Raw genomic sequence first — 17217 nt, 5'->3', positions numbered from 1 at the left:
AAAATCTGTCTAAGTCGTTCTTGGTTTTAGGTAATTTGGGAGCAAGCTATAATTTAAATTAGATAACTAGGACTATTTGCTCTATACGCATAAGCATAAGATTTTTTAGACGAATATATACTGCATATCTGCATATGTAAATATAAATTGGGAACAAAATTAATTCTCAATAGCTGTGGCCAGTTATTAGTTCAATAACGCAGTATTTTTATATAAAAAACATTAACAATTATCCATCTCTGGTGTGTGAAGTGCAATTACCGCATTGATAAGAACTGTAAAATGAGTTGTCATTGGAGTCAAGTGATTGGTCAAGGTATATAAATGATTCACAGCTGGCACTCTTTAGATTATTTTATTTTTGGCTCGGCGTGCTCTGGATTCTTTCGTGCATATTTCTCTTGTAACAAGACAATTCTCATTACACTATTATCATATAGAAATTTCATCATAACATACAGCTTTGTTGATTAAAAAACGAAAAAGGAATAACATTCACTGTAATGCTATTTGAATTTGTTTACTGAAATCAGGTATTTTATCACCATGTTTCATGTTTGTTGACTTATTATCATGTTTATTTATTTAACTGTGTTATCTTTTCTCAACATTATGTTATTATACTGCAAATAATAGAATTTCAAATGGTATTTCATGAAATTTCCTTATTTATATGTATATACTATAAGTCTTGTCTTTTTTCCTTTAAATATAATTTTAAGTAGTATATCTCAAAAATACTTAAATTTATTGTACTTTCAATATAAAATAATGATATTTTCATATAAATGCTATTTTCACACATCATTTATCAGCACTTATTAATATTCCAGAATTTAATTTGAAATATTAGTCTCTAGCTACTTAGTATATACTCATTAGTATATATTCCAGCCGCAGGGGGTACTGGGTACAGTTCTGTTTAATCTGTTCAATCTGTTTAATTTTTGCCCGAAAAGGACAAGAAATACATGTCACAAATGTACCCAACGCACAATTTTGACAAGAAATCATCATTATGACTGAGCTAAATTATTTAAACAAAAACTAATTGCTGGTAATTAACTACTATAATGCTTAACTTACAGCAAATAAACAAACAAAGTGGTCTATTTGTATGCAATTAAGTTACAATTAAAATAATATGAAAACTTTTTCGACTCTTTAGAAGCAATGCGGTCTACATATCATGTATGTTAATGTAAAGCACTGACTAAATGCAATGATAGAAACTTGTTCGAGCAATCATACTTTATTTTTCTCCTTTGGACCCTAACTCAAAATCAGTATAGGTTAGTTGTTATGATGACTGTCACTACTGTACCCTGGCACAACCGTAGAAAATCTTCCTACAATTCATTCTGCCAAACATGCATATATATATATATATATATATATATGTATATAAATTAGAGCGGGTTGATTTGTATGGGTCAAAAGAAGTAGCTGACATATGATTTTCGGATACTAGGGATCAAAATAAGTTACTTTGCTGAGAAAACCATACCCCTACAATGAATTCTGATGTTCCGTGCATTGATCCAAAAATAAGGGCTAAGATTTGACAAATTTTGTTTTGACACATTTAGAGTGCCCCTCGTGGCCAAATGTATGAACGACCACCACTAACTTTCGAAGACCAATGTACCCATGCCCGTGGTTCATCCCCTAGGACACCTCCTAAGAGGTTTTTTAAAATGTAACCTTTATCTTTGGGTCAATGCACAGCGCATCAGAATTTATTTTAGATGTATGTTTTTTTTAGCGAAGTATCTTAGTTTGTCCTTAGAATTTGAAAATCATATGTGCCTAAATAAAACAATTCGAAACTTTTTGATATGGCTTCATCTTCCTCAAACTACGCACACACATTAGCCAGCTCTTTCAATACGATCGACGGTTTAGGTATTTAGCTTATGAATAAACTTCCACTCAATATCCGAAATTTAGACGGCAAAAAAGTTCATGCTTCCCTAGTTAAACTTTTTACAGAATTAGCTTTTTATGACATTACTGAATTTTCCCAATTTGATTTCAATAACTATTTTCTTGCATAATTCTTATTCTTTATCTATGTAGTCTGACCATTTGATCGCCTGTACAACCATGTTTTTTTATTGCTATTTTATTAATTTAAATTTTTACGGTTTTAAATGAGTATAACTTTCAAACTTGTGCAAGAATTTTGAGCTCAACTCGTGGTCAAATAGACTTTAATATGATGAACTTGATGATGAACATTGTAATTAATGTTCGAATGCTTTTTTTCAGCTTTTTTTTCAGAAGCGAAATTTGTGCAACTACTATGATTATTATAAATTACTATCCTTTTAATATTAATTATGAATAAGCTTGACAGAAGACTGAAATAATATCTATTATTATTGATTATAGTTTGCTTATGAATAAATAATTAATAAATAAATAAATAACCTTTAAGTCTCGCCCTAATCTATACTGTATATAAATATATTGTAGAGCTTATAAATATCATATTCTTGTAATATTATCTTTATCACAATATTATTCATTTTATATAAAAATCCTTCATTTTCCACTTTTCTTAAATATATTGTTTATTTAAATCTTATCAAGATCATGTTTTTTGATAGGTGTCCTGAAGATGGAACGTACCTAGTTCTGAAACGTCGACAGTAAATAAATAAATGATTTTTTGAGAAACTTTTTTGTTTTTATCACTTTTTGGATTTTTTTCAAAGCTCTATAAATATTTGCAAATCTAAGACTCTACCATCTAATATTATATATATATATATATATATATATATTATACATATACTTATACATATAACCCTTTCCTACAAAATCTTATTGTACATATGCATATCATATCATATCATATCACCTTCCTGCATCATGCGCGTCACACATGCTCGAAATCCGTATGAGCGTGCGTATGTGAACGTTACCAGGAGAACAGACGCTTTTCTCTCGGCGAATGGGTTGCATGGGTTGCTCCCCCATACCGCTCCACACATGACTAATCTCGCGTACGGTTTTGTAGAGCTGTTTCCTAACACCGTGCTTTCGCACCAAGATGAGCGTTCGAGCTTACTAAACTTGAGCGCGAACTTTTCGAATTCAAAGTTCGTTCCAGATACAGTAGAATCTAGAATTCTAGAGTCTAGATGTTATTGAATTTCATTTTTTTTTCTTATTCGATGGGCTATTCTAGTGTAGAGGCATAAGAGTTGGGCCATTTATGAATCATATCATAGTAAAAACAAGACAATCACTTTTTATATTACTTATTTTTATCAACGTTACAATAGTACAAACAGAAATTAAAACAAACAAAGTTGCTATTAGTAATGGTTAAAGTGGGAGATCTTATTGTTAAAAGTTGACACGTGACCATGCCCACGCTTGCAACTCGCCTAGTAATCCGAAATGTATAGAAGATTAATCTAAAATGGTGTCTCTATATTATATATATAGATATAACCTCGAATTTCCGGTTAGTTAGTAGTCCGGATAATCGCGAATCCGTATAACTGAGGCCCGGAAATTCGAGGTTCTACTGTATATATATATATATATATATATATATATATATATATATATAATATAGAGACAACATTTCAGATTAATCTTTTATACATTTCGGATTACTAGGCGTGTTGCAAGCGTGAGCATGGTCACGTGTCAACTTTTAACAACAAGACCCCACACTTTAACCACTGCTAATGAGCAACTTTTTTGTTTTAATTTTTTACATACTATGTACATATCTACAATTCGAAATTTTGCATGATTAATGGTGCAATTTAATATATATATATATATGTAATGAAAACAAAGCAAATATGTATGTACATACATAAGGAAGTGTTAATTTCTTAACAAACATTGATTTTCAATGCATATAAATGTTAGTTTGAATAAATACACAAGAATATTCTTCATACATTTGATTATCCGGATGTTTGATTATCCGAATGCCATCGACAACAATTAGTCCGGTTAATCGAGGTTCTACTGTACTAGTATTATTAACTAGTATAGTATTAAGTTAAAAAAGAATTTTTGACAAAATGGCGATTGTGTGAAGAAAAATATCAATTTCTTACCACTTTCTTAAGTTTCTCGAATTTTTTTAAAAATAGTGAAAATTAAAATTTCGTAGTATTTAAGCTTTATAGAGAAGTCTATAAAATAGATTCTTTAAAAATTTAAACACTTCGAAGTAAATCGGTCCAAAAGAATTCGAGAAATCGAGCGTATAGTATTGAAAAAGACACTTTTCAGAAAAAAGCGTTTAAAAATTTGCAGATGGAAGGAAACCCATGAGCCTTATTATGGTCAAACTGCTTTATCTCCGAAAATACTTTAAATTTTTGAAAATCCTCTCGCATATATTCTTATATAGTTAAACTTTGAAAATATGAAGAAAACTATTTTTATTAGTAATTAGCTATTTTTAATATAATGTTAAATACGTAGATTATGTTTTTAACTTAGCTGACTAATTTCTTTCAAATGTTTTATGCGAGGATTGAATTAAAAAAATTAAGTTCTAATTAAAAACTTTGATAGTGGTAAGAGATTTGATAGACTAGATAGACGCCTAAGAAGTTATCACAAGTTTATAAAATTTTCAGGTTCTGATAGCCGTTAATAGTAATACTAAAAATTGAATGATTTGCCAAAGAGATTAGATATGCTATGTCAACTGCAAATTAAAATTAGTCTATATATTCTGAATTTTATATTTTTCACATTCGTATGTGTTTGTTATGTTTAATATGCAAAACCATCAAACAAAGATAACATTTCTGTCGATAAAATTCATGAATGGGAGGATTGTTTATGAGTTGACGCATTAAGTTATTTGAATCTGTTTATTGTGCTGTTTTTAATATATAGATATTATAAGTTTGACGCCAGATAATTTAATTACAATTCCCGTTGTCAGTGTAATTGTTGGCATTTGATGATATGTTTGTCTGGCATGTAAAAGCTTGGTGTAGTTTAGGCCAATGTTTTCTAATCATTTTGGACAGTTTACCACTCCATTATTATTATGATTTATATATGTTCTATGAGTTCACACATAAATTTTAATCTATTTATTTTATCTTAAAATATCTAATAAGTATCAAAAACATAAGTACAGTTGATGTCACAAACATCATAGATAAAATAAATTGAACATAAATGGATCATTATGAATATTGATTTAATTCAGTTAAAAATTTGTGAAAGACTCAAATGAATTAATACTCATTTTTAGAATTCCATAGAATTGATTTTAATAATATTTGATTAAAATAGTACTAATATATATTTCTAATTAAAGTTAAGTATTCTTGTAATTATATTTACATTATAGTATGAAATTACACACAATCCGTAATCGTTATGCTAAATGACAAAAATATGCGTTTGTAGAATTGACTTGTGAGTCACACCATATGTTCCTATATACCACAATAGTTATATAAATATATAAACAGCTGCAATATTGATAAAATGATAACTTTATTATAAAAATCCCGATTAAATATAAGTACAAGCAGTTTCTTTCACGTCGTGAAATTGATTCATTTTTAAACTATGTGGATTTATAATATATGATACCACGGTTAGAAGCAATTACTAATTATAAAAGAATACATCAAACAGTTAGTTTGCAATTATTATCTTTTATGAATAATGAACAGACATTTTGATTAGAATTTGCATCTTAATAATTAATTGGAAGACATTTAATTAGTATATTTGCTATTGAATGTAAGTTACAGAACCTTTGTGGATAACTTAATTTTTTTCTCTTCCACCTTTGATTATATTAATCACAACCCTGCCAGTATACGAATATTATTTTAGAATTATACTGAACCGTTTTTTGTCAATGTTTTTTATATTTAATATATTCCGTCTCTTCACATGTTAATATATAGAGCGATTTTAACTTTAAAGCAATCTGATCAAACTAATTAGATACTAAATATTAACCTTTATTTAACGTGAAGCATAATAGTCTAGTATTTGGTGCAAAAAAGGCTGTTGCTGGTACAGTACTCAAAGATTTCTGAAAATCTTATGAATTTCAGAGTGCTTTTTATGAAAATTTGCTACCTCAAATTTTTACGACGAGTTGCTGCCATATTGGAAAAATGGCGTCAGAAAACAGTATTTTTAAAATATCTCCTTTCCGTCTCATTTTACGATAAAAGTACGTATGTACGAAATAAACTAGATAAAATATCCTACAATTCTTCAGAGAACCATTTTTTGTAAAATTAATAGTTTTAGAGTACGTCCGCCTCAAAGTCTTTGCTGCTCTCGCCATAGTATCGAATCTCTCCATATTTGAAATAAAGCTCTTGGGTGTGGGCTACTTTAAATACAATTGAGCCCTCAAAAAAATATTATTTTTTTAGTTATATAAAAAGTTAATTTGGATTTCAAGCCACGTGTAAGATAATGAGTTAATCATTGATTTTATTAAAAATTTCTATGCCACATCAGATGACCATTTTTTAACCTCATTGTTACAACTTTTTGACTCATGTATTGATTTACATTTAGACAATTTTTCTTGAAAATTCGATAAATCTGGTAAAAAAATTTTAATGGTTAGATGCAAAATAAAACACTGCTTGAAACATGAATATGGTAACTGTTAAATTATCTTCACGCAACAAGAAACATAAGGTGTGCACTGACGCATAGATGCTACATTGTCTTGAGCCATAAAGAACGATTTTAAAAAGTTCCTAACATTTCGAATCATTTTGAGAATAAGTTTTTGTATATCGTAAATATTATGACTTATCTCATCTTTTATACGAGCCCAATATTTTTTGAATTGATGGTTCCGCTTTTTCCAAAACGACTTCAAGAATATACATCACACATCCATTATTCAACATTCATTATGTCTAAGCCCTAGAGTACATCAGAATGATCACAAGACCTTGAAACTTAAATATTAAAAGAAACTATGGTTTACTTTTCATATTATGACTTATACAGCAGAAATTCAATTACATAAATATTAAAATTCTCATTTTTTGAATTTTTCAAATTATGATATACATAAATTTCATGCAAGAAGCACAAAATCCCACATTTGCCATGGTTCCCTGGATTAATATTAATAATGCAAATTTAATTTTGTGTCTTCAAAGTTCAACCGTGCATTAACTAACAATATTACAACATTATCATGGGACATTATGTACTGAGTTTTGATTTAACGGTTGAATTAGTCGCAGTTTTCTACATCAAACGCCAATTTTCAAGCTTCAATGAACTTTTCTATTGACTTCAAGCTTCACAGACTGTGGACATATATACATCGATTCTAAATAGGTCAAAGAGGAACATATAGGCTGCGAATTTAATTATGTATCGATAATATAATTATTTAAAGCATCTCTACAAACAAAAATTTAATTTTTGAACTTTTTTAGAATTTATGTATATTTCAAAAATTTTTTAAATGTCAAGAATATTTATCTGTACAATTTTTGGAAATTTTCTATAAATTTTATTTTATAACAGATGTTTTGAAAATTCATTTATACTACATTGGCGCACTACAATATGTCTCTAATAGGAGGTAATTGAGTTCTAAATTAAATCTTCTTCGTTAAACATTAATTATGTTCTAATGATGTCAATTAATGTTTTTTTTTCATTTGCCATTAATCAACTCGTCGACTTCAGTTATGGTAGATGTAATTGAATTATTATAAGTAGAATATTATTTGCAAATACATACTCATATACACATATATACATATAATATTTCTTTATATTCATTCTTTGGGAATGAGATGTATTGCAGTACTTGCATATTCTCTATTAGTAGAATAAAAATATTTTTAACAGCAAAAATATTCTAAAAAAATCAAAAGAACTGATGGTATTAAACTAAAAACTATCTAATGGTTCAAACTAATATCATACATAATATTGCATCTAAGTTTCCATTATGTTTTTTAATCAATATTTCTGTTCAGTGAAAATTGTATTACCTGTATCAAAGCCTTTGTGGAAATTGTCTGTACAGACGCAAGCTAAATTGAATTTCGATTTATTGAAGAGCAGTTTATTTTTGATATGCGCTCTTATAATTGAATGTCTAGTCTGCAGAGACATGAAAATGTATCAAGTCATTTAGATTCACATTTGAGACATCATCAAAATTCCATAAAATCCTCATTATATATATATATATATATATATATATATATATAATTTTTTTTATTAATCTTTGCCAATCTTTAACATCTGTTTTTCCTGAGTTAAAAAATGTTGTTTTCACTGTGAGATGAGGATGGTCACTTTTCATGATTTTAAATGTTTCACTTTCAGTTAAATATAACCAAAACACATCATAATAACAAATCAATTTGAATTAGGCTGCTAATTGTAGTTTTGCACTTATTCTACGATTCTTTAAATTATTAATACATTTAATCAAATAATTATTGCCATAACAAATAACTATGTCTTACAAAATGCTTGCAGAAAATTTAAACGTTTTTGCACCTTAAAATTATCTAACTAAAAATTGTTAAATTTATTCTTTATTAGAAATATAAATTTATCATGTTATAATGTGAAATTGATAACATATTTTCCTATATACTCAAATATTTACTCAAATTGCAAATGTAATAAATTATTAGAAAGAATTTCATAATCACTTAACATCACGCAATTTAATAAATGTAATGCAATAATGTGAATTTGATGAAATATAACTCACTGTCCTAAGTAGGTATTTTATAAGTAAAATTGTAATAATATGAGCTTAATATTATTTCATTAGGAGAAATACTAAGAAGGAGTGATGTTGCTTTAAAAATAATTATTTCTGGAGTCAATTGAATCTATCGAGTCAAATTCTCCTTCAAATTTTATTGGCAACTCCCTTCCCTTCAGTATGCATATATTTACGCTAACTCGAAATCGTTTTTGTTAATAATTTTACACATTATAGAATTATAATCAAACTAATAAATAAAAATAATTTTATAATTTATAAACGATTTTTAACCTTGGACCTTTGTTCCAGCAGCCTACTTGGCGTTTATGGGGCGAAGAGCGCGTGGAAGGTGCTATTTACACCGTGTACCTGAAAAAAGTGCGTTATCATAGACCTACACCGAGTGCATCTAGTGTAAGTATCAAGTTTTTATTATACTGTTTATTTCCAATATTTCTTTATAAATGTGTCTATTTTATCTAATTACTAATACCATGTTTTATATTTATTTCAATTTTAATGATGTGTAAAATCGTCCAATAATGAAGCGCAAATATCACAACAGTGTGGTGAAATCAAGCACATTATTGTACTGTCTTCAGGCCATAAATTAAATAAGTAGTAATTAAGCTCTGAGACAAATTGCATGAGCTCAATATGTTTTTAAACAGTCTAATGATAATCAGTTAATTTAATAAGAAAGCAGCTTGGTTGTCCAAAGATGGTGTAATTAACAACTGCCATATAGGTTCTGAGTTAAAATTACTTTAACTTGTTTTTTGTAGGTCGACTAATTTTTACTTAAAAATGTTCAACCTTTTGACAATGAAGTAATTTAAACAAGTTAATTACATTGCAACCATTCTATAGGTAATCATGTATATTGATGTACTTGATGTTGGTAATAATTGAGACGCATTTGACATTTCGGGATATTTTGAATTACTCGGAATTTGTTTTAGCATTAAATTAATAGATTTTCACCTAGATCTAGGTTATATCATTGGACAAATTTCGAATTTTGTGAAGTCGATTTTTAATTTTTTTTGAAAATTTGTAAGACAAATTAATGGCAATATATTAAGTAAGTTAAATAACATAACGTAGTAGTAGTATGCATTTTATGCAAATATATCATCATAGCACCTCCCAAAGAGGAAACTTTGATGATACGTTGTGATATTTAAAATTACCAGCCCTCCCCCAGCAAACATCACGAGTATTTTTAGTCACATAATTTTTTTTGACGAATTTTCGAATCTACAAAAAAATCGTATTTTTTTAATTAGGTAAAAAATAAATACACGTTATATCTAACTAGACACCTTCCTCTTCACGTGTTTCTTCGTGATTTTTTTGTCAACCCTCTCTCTTTCTAAAAGCCTCACTTGATTAATGGACTTCCCTTAAAGAAAATAAAAGATCTGTACAACAAAATATATAAATTTTTACATGAGAACTTGATTTTTTTTGTGGAAATCGTAGTTATATTAGAGCAATTGCGAGCACAAAAACGCACTCGAGTATTATTTTCAGGTTATATTAAACTAAAAGCTGACAAAATAGAATAAATTTTTTCGAAAGTTGGTGAATTCAAGTTAATGCCTTACTAAAGTTTCAACGTTTCTATTAAATTTTTTATGACATCTTCCAGTAGCTGAAGAACTATGAGATATTTGTGTAAAAATTGTATTCTATAAACATTTAATCGCTTAATTCTTCGATATTATAAAAATTGTTTTTCATATAAAATAAATTTCAATTTATGATAATACAGGAGGCCTGAAAATTTCACACAATGCCTACTTAATTACTTCTTATATTTATATTTTCCATTCTTTTATATAAGTGCAGTATTCGAGGTGAGATAAATTATGATGCACGCGAAGATGAACTCGTATCAAATATTATTCTGGTCAATGCCATACAAGAACTTGCTAAGCAACGTTATATAACAAGTATGATGCAATTTTTAATGCAACGCATAATATAAATTTTATCTGATTTAAACCGTAAACTAGATTTGATTTACTTGGAAAAATATTCTATTTTTAAAAACTCTCACAGCGTGTGAGAAAAATATCCTGTCATCGTATTTATTAGTAGTTCGTCTGCTAAGTGCACTCAAAAATTTATTACTACTTGTCCTAATATATTTATTATTTAATTATTCTTACTTGAAGACTATGAGATCAGACTTGATTTTAATTACAAACACACGTCTACAAATCTGTAATTTCTTGCTAAATGGTTTAGAAACATTTCGAAAATTCTATAAACACGATGTCGAACTTTATATCCTTCCATTATTTCTGCAACAAAAGTAAGTTGAGCTTTTATTTTGGTGTGAGGATTTTTGTGTAAATAAGTTTAATTAAGCAAGTTTTCAAGAATTTTAAGTTTAAATAATTTATAAAAAAACTGCTTACTAAATCTTTATACATAAAATTCGTTATTTCTAGCGTCAGTTTATTTTAAGCCCGTTCAAATGTTTTTAGCATGTGTTTACACATTCGACATTCTTCAACACAATTTCGAAAATATTCTTTGTATATTGTTTATTCTGCTAGAATGCACTTCGTCTCTGGATAAATTGTAAATTTAGAACAGGAAAATGTCTTGCAACTTCAGTATTTACGTTCTTGAAATATTTCAGTAAATTTGCAAAACAGAGAATGTGGAAACAGTTCCAATTTTAAAATACATAAAATATTAAAATTTATGAGCAAAAAAATTATTGATGTAATTGATATTTATATTAAATAGAACAAAGAATAAAATAAACTAGATCAAGACAAAATAAAGAAGAGGTAAAGATATCAAGTGTATGGCATTGTGCTTTAAGACAAATTGCTGGAACTTCCCGTACATCAATGAAATATTTGAGGAATATCAAATGTTTTCAAATAGATTGTTATAAATAATGTAACTTTCATTATTCGTAGTTGTTTGAAAAAAATTTCGATCCGATTTTGAAAATAAAAGTTATTTCAAAGATATCAATTGTATTAACCCTCTGTCGGTCGGAGTGGTCTGGCCAGACTTTTTTCGACTTCATTTTGAAAACAAAATTACTTTTAGTAACCCTATTGACTTAAAATTTTTGGACTTTTCCTAAAATTTCATTAGATATCGATCAATGAAAAAATCAGGACGGAAAAATGTGTGGCCCAGCCAGACTACTCCCACCGTTCGATGGTAAATAAATATCCGACCGACGGAGGGTTAATATTATTGAATTCTATATATTTGCTTTAAGTTTAATATATTACTGAAATGATAACATCTAAATACATAATATGTTATAATAATATTATTTAGCACCAAAAAATTAATTTTAGTTTCTCCTTCATATATTCTACTTTGTAGCATTTGTATTTTTTGCAGTATTTTTCTTGTTAATTAATCCATAAATCCTTCTTATTGCAATTATATTTATTATTTATAACTAATTTTTTCCCTTTGTCTTTAGAAATTATTTTTTCCTTATCAATTTTTGTGTTTTTCCAGGACTCCGAGGACGAAATATCACATTTGGAATGGGAAACAGTTCGGGTTCGATTCGTCAAAGCTGGTACATTGGCGAGATTGGTGGAAGCTTTGGCGACAGATGATGGAGAATTAGAAAGCACATATGTCAATGTATTTTTTGGCCACATACAGGTAAAATGATGAAACTGCAACTATAATAATTTCTTAAATTTAGATAAACCACAACTAGTTGTTTCTGTATTCATTTATATACACCGCATTCAATAATAATTGAAGCTTTCCTAAAGGCAAATTTTATGAAATCTACTATATAATAAATAATATTCTTTTCAGAGCGTTTGCAACGACATTGCAAGTTTTGGAACTACTGACAGAACGCTACAAGTATTTAGAAGATAATTTAACGGAGAGCGAACAACATAGAAAGTAAGTAGTCACGGATCTAATTTTGAAATTATATTTTTTTCCAAAGCCAAACAGAACGCGTAATTACTTGCATTTACATAAAACATTTCAAATTATATTATTATGGTTATTTTTATAAAAAAACATATAAAATCTTTATATTATTCTAATTTGATAGCTGATATATGAAATAAATGGAAGAACAAACACGATCATTATTTGAAATGATCTTGTGCATTCATCTTTATTTATAACTAATAATTTTAAACTAATGGGGTGCATGGCATCGTACCTTAGGGCAAATTGCTGGAACTTCCCGTACCGTAATTAAATTTCTTGGTACGAAACACAAAAAAATTTACACAAAATGTGTACACATTATGAAAATCTATATAAAATATCTAATAATTTCATGTGCATAGGTACAATAAACAGTTTTGACCGCCAAATGACATATTTTTAACTTATTTTTATTGAGAGTCTATAACCTCTGGACCTGCCTTCCCAAAAATTTAATCAGTTCTTTGTCTTGTCAATACAAGTAAAATGTTTCTTGAATTATTAAAATTAGACGTCCCGTTCTCTTAAAAACTGAGTTATCGTTTTTGGCACTTTTTCCCCGTATCTTCGGAACGGCCAGACCTGCCTTCACCAAAAACTAATCAGCAAGCCTCATTATCAATATGAATCAAATGCATTTTTTTAACTTATTTTTATTGAGAGTACACACATACACACATACATCTATTTATTCTAAGGTATGCCAAAATTGAAAAGTAAAAATTTTAATTTCGATTTGTTGGCTATTACTATAACTTGCCCTACGGGAAGTTAATAGATTTGTGTTTTGATTATTTGAAGCAGTTCAATTTATCCATATCTTATTTAAGAGTAGTTAAGTACTGTGTAAGCATATATTTAATCAGATTTATTTCTCTTTTTATTACAGAACTTTAATATCAGCACTCCATGTCTGGCTAGACAGTTATCCCGAAGACTTCAAATCCGCAAACGAAACCTTATCACCATGTCTCTCCCATTTGCTCCAATTCACAACCCATTACTTACCCCATTCGGATTTGCATGCAAAAATTTCACATCGGGTCAACAAAATTGGTTTAAAAAGCGGATCCGTAGAAAACCTCCTTTATGCCGCTATTCCAAAAAATCACAGCTGCCAAAATTTTGGAGAATCGCAAACAGTAGTAGACAACGGATCCATAGTGTATTCTACAAGAAATTATGCTCAACTGGGGATGGAGAATTTCACTTTTGGAGTAAAATCGCCACCTATGACCACATATTTGCCAGATACATATGTTCCCGACCATAGAAGCCATTTCGTCCACGAATTCAGCCCAGAAGTGGCTGGGTTGGATTTGGACATTGCTGGAATATGCCTGGCACCAGGAATGAGGACACCTCTGCATACGATGCAGGGGTATAGATTTCCCAATGTACCTGAGAAGCATTTTGCGGAACAGCTCACTAGAATGGATATGGTAATAATAATTGAATTTTAAGTTGATTTGGAAACTTATATTTATTAGTTTAAATTTACAGTTGATATTATTTTTTTAGCAACTCTTTAAGAAATTAGTCCCGCATCAGTGCTTAGGAGCAGTCTGGAGTAGAAGAGATAAAGACAGGCAGCATGAAGCCGCAACAGTATTAGCAACAGTCAATCAATTTAATGCTGTTTCATTAAGGTAATAATATCAATAAAAACTTCAGAATATTAATATTATAGATATTACTATGATTTAGTATTAAAAACGCCAGCCAAGATATATGCTTTCTCCATAGGAAAATAAGTAGATTAGTCAGTGTCATCACTTTTTATCGAAATACTTCTATCAATTACTTATCTCTTTTGGTAAACTGATTTGTAAAAAATATCTTTTTTGTATTTAATATATTCTGCAATCTATTATATATAAGTTATTACATTAAGCAGAAAACACTGTCAAGCACGAGTTAAAATAAGGTGATTACAAATTAGTAGATACCCCCAGTGGCGTATCTGCTAGAGCTAATTAAGACATAATAAAAAAACTATAAACAAAAGAAAAAAAAAAACAATAAAACATGGTAAAAATAAAGTATTATAGTTAATTATACTATATTACGTCTCCAAGTATTTTTTTTTAAGTCTGGTCGGCTAACCTTCCATGTATACATGATTTGCTAATTGGTCAGGATGAACGTCAATTATGCTTTTATAATTGTTGGCATCCAATGTTATCTATGAAAACAATCTAAATCTATTTTTTTTAATCTGCAGGGTAATATCAAGTATTTTAGTAGAGCCAGGACTTAAGCCAAATGAAAGAGCTGCAATCATTGGCACCTGGATCGATATTGCTCAAGAACTGCGAATTTTGAAGAATTTTTCATCACTTAAAGCTATTATATGCGGTATATATATTTTCACCAAATTTTATATCATATTATATTTCATAAATCAATTATGGGATGAAACCGTATAATTATTATTTCAGGACTTCAAAGCAATCCTATATACCGATTGCAAAGAGTTTGGTCAGCAGTAGCTCGTGATAAATTAGAACTATTTAGTGAATTAGCAAGAATTTTTAGCGAAGACAATAATCAATGGGCACAACGTGAACTTCTTATGAGGGAAGGCACCGCTAAATTTGCAGACACTGCTGGGGAACATGACAGGCATTTGCAAAAAGTAATTTGTAATAATATTATTTGATTTTTAATTTAATTTCTATTAATATTGTCAAGAGTAACGATTTGGTTTTTGTCGATAATATTTACTTTAATCTGCATCTGTATTTTACAGGTTTTCCAAAAGCAAAACAACTACTGCTCCAGTATAAGCCACGGAACGATACCTTATTTAGGAAACTTTTTTAACTGACTTGACAATGATTGACACAGCAATACCTGATACTGTAGCTGAAGGACTAATTAATTTTGATAAAAGACGAAAAGAGTTTGAAGTCCTGGCTCAAATAAAACTTCTTCAAGGAGCGGCGAATGCATACAATCTTTCTATTTGATCCATTATTCGATCGATGGTTCGACTCACTACTAGTCTTAGATGACCGACAGGCTTACAGTTTGTCTTGTCAAGTTCAGCCTAATGCTGATAATGGAAAAGTCAACAAGAAACCACCACAGGTAATTTATCATATATTACGAAACATTTACTTCGAATGTTAAAGGATACATACATCGACAGTTGTCGATCTGCCTAATACGGTCATACAGTTTATAAAAGAATTGTTTTGCTGATGCTATGTTACATGACAACAGAGAAAGATTAAAAGTGAATTTGAATAACTGGAGTAGAAAATTGTATTTTTTATCCGAATGCATAGTAACTGAAATATATAGTAACAATATAAATAAATCATCGAGGGAGGCACACAAGCGCTCCAAATAGTAATATGTTTTAGGATCTAATGGAGAAATACATTAATTGCTACTAATTTTAAAGCTACGGCTATAAATTATAATATAAATTTATGTTCTTACTTAATACAAATCAAATTACGCTTAAAAAAATCGTTTTTTAAAGTACTAGTCATTTAAAGATTGTTCAATTATCTTTTGCTTAATAGAGTACATAAAAGTTAATTAATACTATATAGTCTATTTTTTGCCTAGATAGATTAAATGTTCTTCTTTTGTGGGATCACGATAAATTAAGTATTCTTTTTATGTGGTCAATAAGGCTATACTACTGTTCGTAACTAATTTACTAATTATTTCAGTTTTTATTGCTATTCCTGAATCAATACTAATCAAACTAATCAATACTATTATTTGTGTGTGTTTTATATTTTGAAATTTATGTTGTAAAATATCATGTTTTCGTGTTTGAAAATATTTAAGTGAATAAATTCATTAAATATTAAATCTATATTAGAAATATAGATTTTTTGCGTAATTTTTCTTCATTCAAGGCTTCGTCTATAATTATGGTAAACTTTGTAATTTTATATTTCTTTTTACAGGGTCACAAGAAAAATGATTCTATAACGAGCACATCTAGCAGCGGTGGGTCACAATTCTACTACGAAATTGCTAATAGTGCTCCAAATTCTAGAAATAATAGTTTGGATAGAGGGGTATCTCCACCTGGTAAGTGGATAAAGTTAATTGCAATAATTTTATTTTTGGAACTCATTAAACGTTTAAATTATTGAAAAAAAACGTAAATGATGAAAATATGCTTTTTTCTTCTTTCAGGAATGTCAGCTGCCTCCAGCAGTTCCAGCCTTCCATCCCTGGACGTTTCCTTATCAAGTGCTGGAAGCGGTGCTTTCAGCAAAAGCACAACACTCTTAAACAAAATGGAACATCACCGCAACTCAACTCAACTGGACCTGATTTTTATATTATTAAAGTAAATAAAATTTACTCTAAATTTTAATTGTCACTATTTATAATGATTTACTACATCAAACCACATACTATCTGGGAAAGGTGCTATCGCAGGATAGCGATCCTTCATACGCAGTCAAATCAAATTTACCTATTAAAGTAGATGAATGTACTGTGTGTATAGCTACTTGCTAAGTAATTTAAAAAAAAAA

At 28.9% G+C, this 17217-nt stretch overlaps 1 pseudogene; it reads left to right on the top strand.

Moving 5' to 3' along the window:
- The window catches only part of LOC113373729, a 26680-nt pseudogene extending 9649 nt beyond the window's left edge, over nt 1-17031 (top strand).
- Nucleotides 17032-17217: the final 186 nt, after the last annotated feature.

This window comes from Ctenocephalides felis, unplaced genomic scaffold (assembly GCF_003426905.1).
Source record: "Ctenocephalides felis isolate EL2017-DRISC unplaced genomic scaffold, ASM342690v1 CF-g0.4_SCAFFOLD_01604, whole genome shotgun sequence".
Classification (NCBI taxonomy): Eukaryota; Metazoa; Arthropoda; class Insecta; order Siphonaptera; family Pulicidae; genus Ctenocephalides; species Ctenocephalides felis.
This window is presented reverse-complemented; position numbering and strand designations above follow the sequence as displayed.